General features: G+C 38.1%; 1 long non-coding RNA gene across 1 annotated transcript; it reads left to right on the top strand.

Annotated features, from left to right (window-relative positions):
- Positions 1–1,510: 1,510 nt before the first annotated feature.
- Positions 1,511–5,611, top strand: LOC111661357 (uncharacterized). Its single transcript, XR_002761216.2, has 3 exons — positions 1,511–1,910; positions 4,466–4,575; positions 4,710–5,611. It is a non-coding gene; the product is annotated as an uncharacterized LOC111661357 (long non-coding RNA).
- The last annotated feature ends 5,512 nt before the right edge of the window (positions 5,612–11,123 follow it).

The following is an 11,123-nucleotide window of genomic DNA, read 5'->3' as shown; positions in this document are numbered from 1 at the left end:
GGAGGGGAGGGGAGGGGGGGCTGGTTGTCGCTTGAACTGCCTTCAGTCCCACGTACAAGCAGCGATGATGTCACTGGCAGCCAATCAAAAGTCGTTCCAGGAGGCTCGAGGAAGAAGCCACGGTGCCTTCACGTGCTGCTCGTAAACTCTTACTGTACAGTAAAATGGAGCCTTAGAAGAACATAACAGAGCTGTTTGACACTGAAGTGGCAGAGGGAAATAAAGCAAAAGCCTCTTAGACATGTGTCTATATGTATAGATGATATATAACATTGTTTATGAGAGTAAATTATTTAATTACTATGAAATTGTTTTTGTGTAATGGTGCAGGTCAGTATTTTTAGTAGCTCTTTATGACTCTGACTGTGTGTCTGGGGTCGAATTAATGAATCTAAACATCTCAAGTCAAGTAAATTTTTATTTGTATCATTATACAATACACTTATATGTAAATATTATTTACAGAGACCCAACAACTCCCACCAGGAGCAAGCACTAGGCGACAGTGGCAAGGAAAAACTTCCTCTTAAGAGGCAGAAACCTCGAGCAGAACCAGACTATCCGACACATCTAATGAGCCTAAAAGTTTTTGCATATTACTCTAGAACAAGATAAACAGCCACATTTCCTTCCACACACCATCACTCTGAACAGTTAAATCAATCATATGTCTGAAAAAATGTCACCCTGTAACTAAAACATCTAGTGTAACTACAAATGATAAATTATATACTGTGCTTTCCAGTTATAAATACAAACTGTGCCTTAACATGTATATATCATCATCGTTAGTGTCAAATATAAATCTCAGCATGTATAAAGTTTCCAGTATAATATATAATAGACAAAGACACGGACACGGACAGACAGCCAGGACTGAACAACATCTCCTTCTGAGCAGAGATAAAAACACTTCCTGCAATAGCTTGGCTACAATATTGGATTTCCTCGTATTGAAGCATCTTAATTTCTCGTGAATTCTTTTCGACTTTGATTAAATTTCTTCACATCTTTCTGGTCAGCTTTTTCCAGATGAATCATTCAAAAGCTTGCTGAGTTCACTAGATGATATCTGCACCTTCCTGAACAAACAAACCACTTCTAGATTTTCTTATTCCCTCCGTTCCTTCATCTTGATATTGCTTAATTTTGTCCGTCAAGTTTCTTTCTAGTTTCCCCCAAAGTTATAGTTATCACTAAAATCGCTTGCGAGGAGTTTACATAGATGAACAATCCAAACCTACAGTAAGTTTGACTTTGCTGACAGCAATATGTCACAGCACATAAGGCAGAATCAGTGTGGTTTACACTGTAAATGACTCAGTTTAACTTAAATATTAACCAGGCCATGACACACACCTGACAGTACCAGTTCTCGTTATTATTCCCTTTAAAACCGGTTAAGCAACCCGAGTTAGATCAAGTCAAATGACATCAGACATTCGGGGCAGTGTGCCAATGTGACGAGTCAGTCTCATATTATTTATTACTCTTTGGTTTAACTCATTTTTCTTTTTAAAGCTGCTGGAAATGCATAATGGCCTGTGAAGAGAGATTCTTGCTTGTGTAAGACAACACAAATGACCTGTGTGCTGGATGGAGAAGTAACATTATTGGTGGTAATAAGTAGGTGTCTTTGGCAGGAGCGCTCTCAAGCAAGTGCCAAGTTGGCTGACTATACAGTCCCATATGACAGGACCCATGTTGCGGTTAAAGGGTCTCGCTGGCTTCAGACCCCAAATATAATCGGAGCTCTCTATTTATCCGCATTGGCAACCTCAAACAATGCGGGGCATGTATTATTGCTGCTATTATTAGCCCCCTGTACAGTTATTTTTAAATGGACACAGCTGATCAAAGCCTATTCAGATTGGATTCCCAGCGACTCCTGTTTCACTGTGTGATAAAGGGTAAGTGAACAAGCACCTTTAGAGGAGAAAGTTTGATGTTTTTGTTTTTTTATTCAGGACCACAAAACATGAATATTTACCACGGTCTTGTTTTTCTTTTGTGTGTTTTGTGATTTCTAATCACCAAATGATTAAAGAATCATGTAAAATCCAAAAGGTTAATATAAAATGAATTATTTTCAAGGATTAAAAGAAAACCCTCTGAGGCAAATGTGTTATTTTGGGCAGCATATGTAAATAAAATTGACCCCACCCTCAACCCCTGGATTTATGATGTGACCCTTTGAGAGGAGCCTGACCCCAAAGTCGTGAACCACTGGGCTAAATGACCTTTACTTTATTTAAAGTCATTCAAACCAGCTCCACCTCAACCAACTTCAGCAGTAAAGTTCTGGTTACACATTTACAGAATTAACAATCTAATAGTAACAGAGAATAATATATCAGTAAACTATTTAAAACACATTTAGCTGATGATAAATCTATACGTTTACCTAAGTAGGATTTTGAATGCAGAATTTTGCCTCGTGGGTTGCTTTTGTTAGCTCGTAAAAAGTATTGGGGAATAGTTATATAACAACAGAACGTATATATGTGGAAAATAATACATTATTAACATCCATAAACATTTAGATATTGTTATTCAGTTGTAAGGCTAGAAATATGTGTTGATGAATAAGAAGCAGACACTTAGAGCAAACATTTAAGAGATCTGTTGGGAATTCAAACACTGGATGCAGCATGACCTGAGCAGTTATGTAAATTCAACCAGTTCTGCCTGTGTGGCTGGTTTTATCTGGCCAAATGTTTGTCACACAGGCAGCATAATATTCTCTCTCTTACTGAGAGTTTTTGGATCTGCAGTAATAAGACACTCTTTTTCAGTACAAAGTGAATGAGTGGGCTGCATCACAAAAGACTGAAGGGATTACCAAGAATCAAGTTTAGACCATCAAAACAGTGAAAATGATTTGATCAGAGATTGGTGTTTTGATCAGGAGTTTGTGGTTATTGCATGATGACATGTTAGTGACGATGATCAGGAACAGTGAAGCAGCATTACCTGGAAGTCGTGCTGGTTCCTAGAGGGACTCGTGCTTATTACTGTAGATCAAAGATTTCTGAATCAAAACAGCCTGGCTCTGAGAAATTATGTTCATGTATTACTAATTTGTTTTTATAAATATGTCACGAAGGAAACATTGCTGCCTGAATTACATTGATTGGCAACATTGTGGAATAGTATGGTTTGAGGTTTGGGGTAGACGTTTGGCTGTACAAAGTGTGTAGACCCAGGTTCATATCTTGAATCCCACGTTTGGTTGGGTTTTGTCTCTTTGGTTAGGGGTAGGGAATGGCCGTGTTTTTGGTTAAATGTTAACAAGTAAACACATCCTGTCTCATTTTCCTGAACGTTAACCAGGTGCTTTGAGTATTTAAGCACAACCTAAGGAAATTTTCATCATACTTTCATTGCTACAAGTGGATATAGTTTTGCATCTTGTGAGAAAAACAACTTTTGCTAATTAGCACAAATCACAAAGTACAGCAGTGGATGACGGGAATGTCGTAGCTTTTGCAGGTATTTGATCATGAACCAAAATATTTGACAAATTAAAATTTCGAAGTCAGAAGATCACCAAGTTGATACAATCGTCCCCTGTGCAACCATGAATGTCTTTACAAAATTTAATGCCAATCCATCCAATAGTTGTTGAGATATTTCAGCCGGGAAAAAAGTGGTGGAACAACCAGACTCGAAATGACCATCCCTGCAGCTTTGCCACTAGCTTGGCTAAAAATGTAATTCAATTGGCACTGTGTGAAAACGTTTTATAAATTAATGGAAACATAAATTCCAGGAGACAGGGTTACTTATGAAGGCTGTAAACTCAACAACATGCTTTATAACTTGGCTAAATATAAACGTATTCTTATTCTGTCATCATGCAATTACTGAATTAAACTAACCACAATGTTTAATTTATCTACTGATGTTTCCTGTGTTCAAATATCGTACATGAGGTAATACTTGTCCTATCGTCTACCTGCAGTTTTTGAACAAGGAGCTCTGTCTTCTGAGTGAAAAAAACAACTATATTTGTTTTTGTGGCAGTTCAAGATATTTGCTTGGATTGTTTTGTGCATATTTTTGTTTTTACATGAATATGGACAGATCGCAAAATACCAGTAATTTCTTATAGTAAGAAATGGAAAGAAAGTATCGTCTTGTAGTATGAAACTGGGAGCAGGTGGATGTTAAAATGATAGCTGCCGATTAAATGTTTATAGATGTTATAAGCTTTTTATTATTCATTTTGAATGTTCAACAGGATAAGAAACCTCATTTTACAACCCTTTTCTCCCTTTCACGAGATCTTGAGCTGGATTGAGTCGACTGTCTTCCTTTTATAAATGTCAGCCGATGGAAAACATGACAGAGTGAGGCTTTGTGTGTCTGTTTAGAGATCACACACATGATATGAGAACTTTGATGTAGAACATAGTCAAGTGGTTAACCCCCCCCTTTTTCTTTTTTTGTTGTTGGTGCTCAGCATGGAAAATGTGACTGATCATGGTGCGATACTCGCTGGCCCAGATGAAAGACCCAAACCACTTCCTTTCTTCAGCAAGGTGCAGACTCAATGTCACACTTAGCAGCACAGTAAGAGCTTAACCTTATGTAACCTTAGAAACTAGTTGTCATACATACATTCATTTAGAAAAGACCCAGGAGACTCTGTTTGAATTACAAATTAGCCCATTTACTAATTGCTGTTTTTTGTGTTTAATATGCAGAAGACTGCCCCCTCGCTCCCAGGACTTCATCCCATCTGGCCATTAACTTCACCTCTCTATCAATGCTGAGGATTTAAGAAATAGAAAAATGTTGCTACTGATGGTTTCTAAGAGGGAATGGCACAGATGGGCCCACTGCAGACTCAACAGCTTGAAAAGCAACATGTCCAGCGACAGCAAGGACGGCCACTGCCAAAGATTGAACAGCCTGTCGACCTATGCCCGTTTACTTTCTGCATATTTATCAGCTTCCAGCCCGTTAGTCTGTAACACAGAACAACACGCAGCTACAAACACGTTTAACCTCTTGAAACTTGATGGGCTGATTATCTCTCTTACTGTCATTTTAAATCTATTTCATACGCTTCATTAGGCAGTTTAATTGAATGAGCGAGATCTTAACCGAGCACTGACACAGCTTTCCAAAGTAACATTCTGTTCATCACTAATGCTCGGGCTGTGTGACTATCATTGTACAAACTCTCTGAGCTTTGAGAACCCCCCCCCCCCCAAAAAAAAGAAAAACTGTCAGCCCAGTCTGTCGATGCATTATGGTGCCTCCCTCTGAAATACTGTCACTCCATGACTGCCTTTGTTTATTTTTTGATTTTTACTGGATGGAAAGACAATTTCCTGTACAAAGTGACAAGATGTGACAACCGTGAGTTTCAGAGTTTGACGCATATTTTAGATTTGAAACATCACATGTTGAGAATACCCTAAAATAGTCATGTAATATCTGAAGATCTCATAAGACCCTGCAACTGTCCCCAACATGTAAATTGGTGAACACGTCGTAGATTTCATATTCAGTCAATATCGGTCATCCTTACACCAACATATGAAAAATGAATCGTGTTAAAAACGTGTCCAACAATGAAGTAAAAGCAACTTGTGTATCATGTCGTGTGTCATGTTTGGATACTGGACTACAGAGCATTAAAGGGCAGTTAATACCTAACAGTTGAAAAGGCATTTACATGACCAAATCTGTTTAACCTTTGATTATCAAGTAAACATCCTTTTTTTCAAGATCGTGGCAAAGACAGAGAGTGGTTGCAAATCAGATGGCATTTCAACTGCTTTCGTCTCTTACCCTTCACCTGGCATGTCAGATGCTTCCAATGCTCACACTTTTTTGACTGACACTTCAAATCCTTTCAGGCCTCAGGTCTTCACATTTGAACATCAACTTTGACAACTTTGAGTGTCCAAACACAATTTACTCCAACTGCTTTCGGTGCTTATATTTCAGCTTATGCTTCAGCTGATATCTTCTTTTTGGTCGACACCAATTTCTCCCGGGACTTCCCCTTCAACAGACACCTACGGGTCAGTTTATCACATATGCTTGAACTGACATTTCAACTCCTTTCAATGCTTACACTTTGTCTGACACTTCAAATCCCTTCAGGTCTCTTGAATTTACTGTTCAGCCGGCATCTCCTTTTTTTTCAACGCTGTTATTTCAACTGCAAATTTAACTTCTTTCTGTATTTTGACTGCAGCTTCAGCTATTACAGCACTTCAGCTCTGTGAATTTTCAGCAGAGATCACGTGTTAATGTTCCTCAGAAATTTTCTGGTTTTATTTAAATTTAACTTTAAAATTTACAGCACACTCTAGAAGAATCTCTTTTTTCTAAAACACAAAATATGTTTAAAAAAAAAATTAGAATTAAACAGACGTGTTTATAAGAGGAAGAATAGAATATCTGAAAGAAATCAGAGAGAGAGCGAGTACATCCTTGCATTATAGACACAACCTAATACTTGAAAAGAAACCTAAGTGCCGTCTGAAACCTGCGTGTATGTAATGTAATGTACCCGTGTGAGGAAGACACATGTATAACACATTTCATAAGTCACCTGCGATACCCACCTCCTCCAGAACCATCTCACAACCCTAAGGGGAGTTCCAGCTGAAGGTTTAGAACTTCTTAAATTAGCTGCTGATTGAAGGCAGTGAAAATTAAAAAAAAATATTTAAAAAAATCATCTGCTAAAAGCACAAGTCTCTTTAAGTGTTGCCTGGGAGAGGAGGCCATCGGCCGTGACAGATTACCAAGAGAAGTATGGTTTACACCGAACAATAACAGCTCCATCACTGAACTCATAACAACCCTATTTTCTCTGAGTTGGGCTCATCTGCTCAGTATTATTCATTCAAGTTGGCATGTCCCTTCGCCTGAGGAGGGGTGACTCATCCTCGCGGTCACTTAGCAACTACCAAATATTGTTTAGGTAATGATGAAAAAATTTAAACATTCACTCTCACTTGCTCACATATACAGTCGCACTTATAGTGTATAAAGCCAGTGATGAAGCGCCACTAATCCTGATACGTATGTACAGTGGCTGTGTGTGCGCCGTGCGATTCTGATTTACCTCATGCTTTGATGAAATGTGAGATAATGATCTCAAGAATAGCAGATTTTGTCGGTCTGCCTGCAGTGGAGGCCTTTATTTAATTCTGACCTTATCCCAGAATGGAAACATATTATACACATGGATGGATTTACACGACTGAGGGTATTAGATGATGTCCCCCTGATATTTATACCCATCACCCACAGTGAGTGTGTGTTTATTAAACGTCTTCCTAGAGGTTATAAACCAAACCTCTCAGCCGTGACCCTCGAGTAGAGCAACTTATCAGAAGTACTCGCTGCCCTCAGCCTCTGAAACAAACACAGGGATAACACAATATAAATAACAATGACTCTCTCTGCACCCGTTGCTAATCACATCTAAATAGCAACTGTTTCTAGGACAGGGGGTCACCTGCTGCATGGCTGTGTGGGAGCCAGGGCCTTTTAGCTCTGCATGGTTGTCCCAGAGGGGGCTGAGGTTTACCCTCTGTTGGCAGCTGTCTCCGTGCACTGGGAATGGACTGTTCTGGACTATATCTGCAGTAATAATAATACCGTTGATTAATACCATTAATTAATTAGAGACAATGTAAGACAAGTCTGGAATTACAGGACGTCTCGCTGAAACACTAGTTCACAATTACCTGGTTTCGTTTATATGTGAAACTATAAGATTTTGCGTCTTTATTGAAAAGATTTTCAAATGAAGTGTGAGTTTCTGTGTTAAGTGCTCTTTCCTTTATCTCTTTATAGCCACAGTAGCTAATAAATGCTAACTCCTCCCTATATTATTCTACACAAGCTGTTGCGGCTGTCAAAAATGCAAAACGCTTCACTTCCTGTATGACAGAGGGAAGGAGAAGACTTACCAGACACCAGGTGTATAGAATAGCAAATGTAAAACCTTTCCTGAATTGGCTACTGAATATCTGCTCAGTTAAAGGAGCTATGAGTAAGTTTTTGCTATTGCTACATAGCCAACGTTAGCATTTACAGCTGTTTACTTACCAGTCTCGAAGAAACGTTGCAAGTTCAGCATCAAAGTAACCAAAGAAACCACATTCAGCAGCAGAGAAAACTTGCAAATAGCACCTTTAACAATAAACGTAATTTAACTTTAACATTGGGGTTCAGTGAATTAAAGGGTTTCTTTTCACTGGCTGACCTTTTGCCATAAGAACAGTTAATATGGGACAACAACCCCAAGTAAAACTAACCTATAACATTTCATTTATAATAGCTAAAAAAAACCTTTCCAGAATCTTATTTTCCATTCAAAAGCCAAACATTTTTGAATTGTTATCCATCTGCTATATATAGAAATTCATTTGCATGCAGTGGAATCTCTCCCTTTATCAACATCTACATGAAAACATCTGACTGGTATCGTTACAGCTGCTTTTCATATGCCGGACTGGTATGACAGGTAGTTACACAAGTAAAGATGGTGTGAAAATAAACCTGTCATGTCAACCGAAATCACACTGACAGTGACATGCACTGCTGGTTATATTATATATTCAATTCTGGTGTCTGACATTTACACTGTTATGCAAACAGGAAGTCATTAAAGGGATGTGACAAACGTAAACATGAAACGTAAACAAGGGGTGAAATACAAACTGACAACAGACACACCTGCAGCAGATATTTTGTTATATTTTAGAAGCTGCTGAAGTAGCTGTTATTCCTGAGTGTTGGGACTAGAAAGTGTAAAACTGCCTTTCTCAGCTTTAACTAATATAGATTATAACACAATTATTTACAACACATAAATGATGCAGCTGTGAGCAGATATTTTAGGTGTTTATTCAACAGTATTTTCAACAATTACATTTCCCATGAAGACATTCTTTCTATTATTACAGTTGTGTTTGATTGTATTTTGTGTGCATAATTTTTTTATACAGCAGCCTCAGTTTATAGGTGTCCATGGGAGGATGTTGATAAATACATTAATTAATACTTATATCTGCTCTACATTATAGTGTAAGAATATATAAGCCATTTATGAAATGTTCATGTTTCCGGGAAGAAGCTGGATTGAAGTTGGGAGTTTTTGATCCAACTATTGTTTCCATGGTTGATAGTGAACCTTTATGATTAGTTATTTTCCTGATGTGTGCACAGTGTCAATGTATTTTTTAGACAATGCAAATGGTTTTTAGTAGAAGAATTAATATAGAGATGTATGGTTTTCACTGAAAAGCAAATCAAAACATCACTGTCTATTCTAGATATTAAGACGCTGTAAACCATTTACCGTTCTTAGTGTAACGAAGAATAGTAATAGTTACATATTTTTGTTGTCGTCTTTTCGGATTCTGTTGTCTACAGCCAACTTCACCAATTACTTTAACTTTACTTTAACAATGTTTGTTCTCATATTTTCTCCCCCTTTATCTGAGTCTCCTTGGAAAACTAATGATGTCTTTTCATGCTTCTCCTCCCTGTTCACAGACTGACAAAGTGGAAGCCTTCAATGCTGGAAAGCTGATGAGTATGCGTATGACCTGAGACAAAGAAGGGCAGAGCCAACGCAGAGAAATGAAAGCAGAGAGGCAGTAGTGGAGAGTGATATGTGTCATTTGGTGATGTCATGCATCCAAGCGTCCAGGGTAACAGTGGCGGAGGTAACAGCCTGAGTCAGAGGATGACATCAACGCTACAAGCTGTCAGACAGGTTGTGAAAGGGCTTAGTCCCACGCTCCCATTGTTCTCTGGTTAATGCTGTTATTCAGCCTGCCACCGGCCTTACCATTTGTTAATCTGACCTAACACACAGTTAGACACAGGACAAAGACACACAAACAGCAAATTTAAAGGCCAGCATAGAAAAAAGGCCAGCGGTGTAATGTCAGCCTGTAATACACCATCACAGCTTTTTTGAATACAAAAGAAAAAGGACACAGTTTTGAGTGAGGTCAGGCAATAAAAATTTACGAGCAGACAGATTCAACAGAGGTTACAAAGCTTGAATTGTTTAGCTGTTTGGCTTCGATATCGTGTAGACTAATGTTGAATTTGAAGTGTATAAAAACATGCTGATTTATTAAAGCATAAGTCTGGCGATATTCTATTTTTCTCTTATTATAAACAAAAAAACCCACTAAAAACAACAATGAATTGCTCTTCTTACATGTGTTTGCTTTGTAATGCCTGATATATCCTTTTCCTCTGTGCCATAGAGCTCCATTGTTGTCCAAAAACTATTTAAAGCAAACACAACGAGCCACACATTTGCTCTGGGTGACATATTTCTTCATTACCATCAACATGGGGACTGTAGAGAATTCTGAGTCAGTCTCTCGTAAAGTAAACTCATCAAATTTGCCTTAATCCAATGGCTGAGGAGTCTCCCACAAAATCATTATTAACTCCAGTTTGAGTAACGTTTGAGAGACATTACAGTGCCCAGCTGTAGAAGGAAATTACTTAATCTGTGATGTGTAAAATATCAGCACAAATAAACTTTGTTCAGAGGGAACAAATGGGCTTGGGGATGAGAGCCAAAATCAGGACGTATTAACAGACAGACGAACCTATTGTTTGTTTGGATTGGCTGAAACTAAGAAATAACAGAATATCACCGAAGTTATTGTTTGAGATTAGGACATGGATGTTATCTTTTCAATGATTTCTTCTTCCACTATGGAACCACAAGCCATTTTATTTGAAAAGAACACAAATATTGTCATTTCAAAAATGTCTGTCAAATGCAGTCAGGCTTATATGTAGATCCTGAGCAATAAATGTGACATAGCCTAGTAAAACTATATAGAAGTCTGTAGAGATGTGACGTATTTTTCCCCACTCTGTTTTCCCCTTTTAAATTCTTCAACATAAAAAACACAGTAGTTTCCTGGATAACATTGCTATGGGTTTGTGTTATGGCCCCTTCTCTTTAAATCATGTTTTTTTCAGATTTATTTGCCTCATTATCCGTCTTAGTTTCGCATGCTAACATTTGCTAATTAGCTCTAAGCACAAAGTGCAGCTGAGGCTGATGGGAATGTGATTAGTTTTTTCAGGTAATTGGTCAT

The sequence above is a fragment of the Seriola lalandi genome, unplaced genomic scaffold, assembly GCF_002814215.2.
Source record: "Seriola lalandi dorsalis isolate HSWRI2012SDOR001 ecotype SW California unplaced genomic scaffold, Sedor1 jcf7180002054544, whole genome shotgun sequence".
In the NCBI taxonomy this organism is placed as follows: domain Eukaryota; kingdom Metazoa; phylum Chordata; class Actinopteri; order Carangiformes; family Carangidae; genus Seriola; species Seriola lalandi.
Note: the sequence above shows the minus strand (reverse complement) of the source record. Positions and strands in the feature narration are given on the sequence as shown.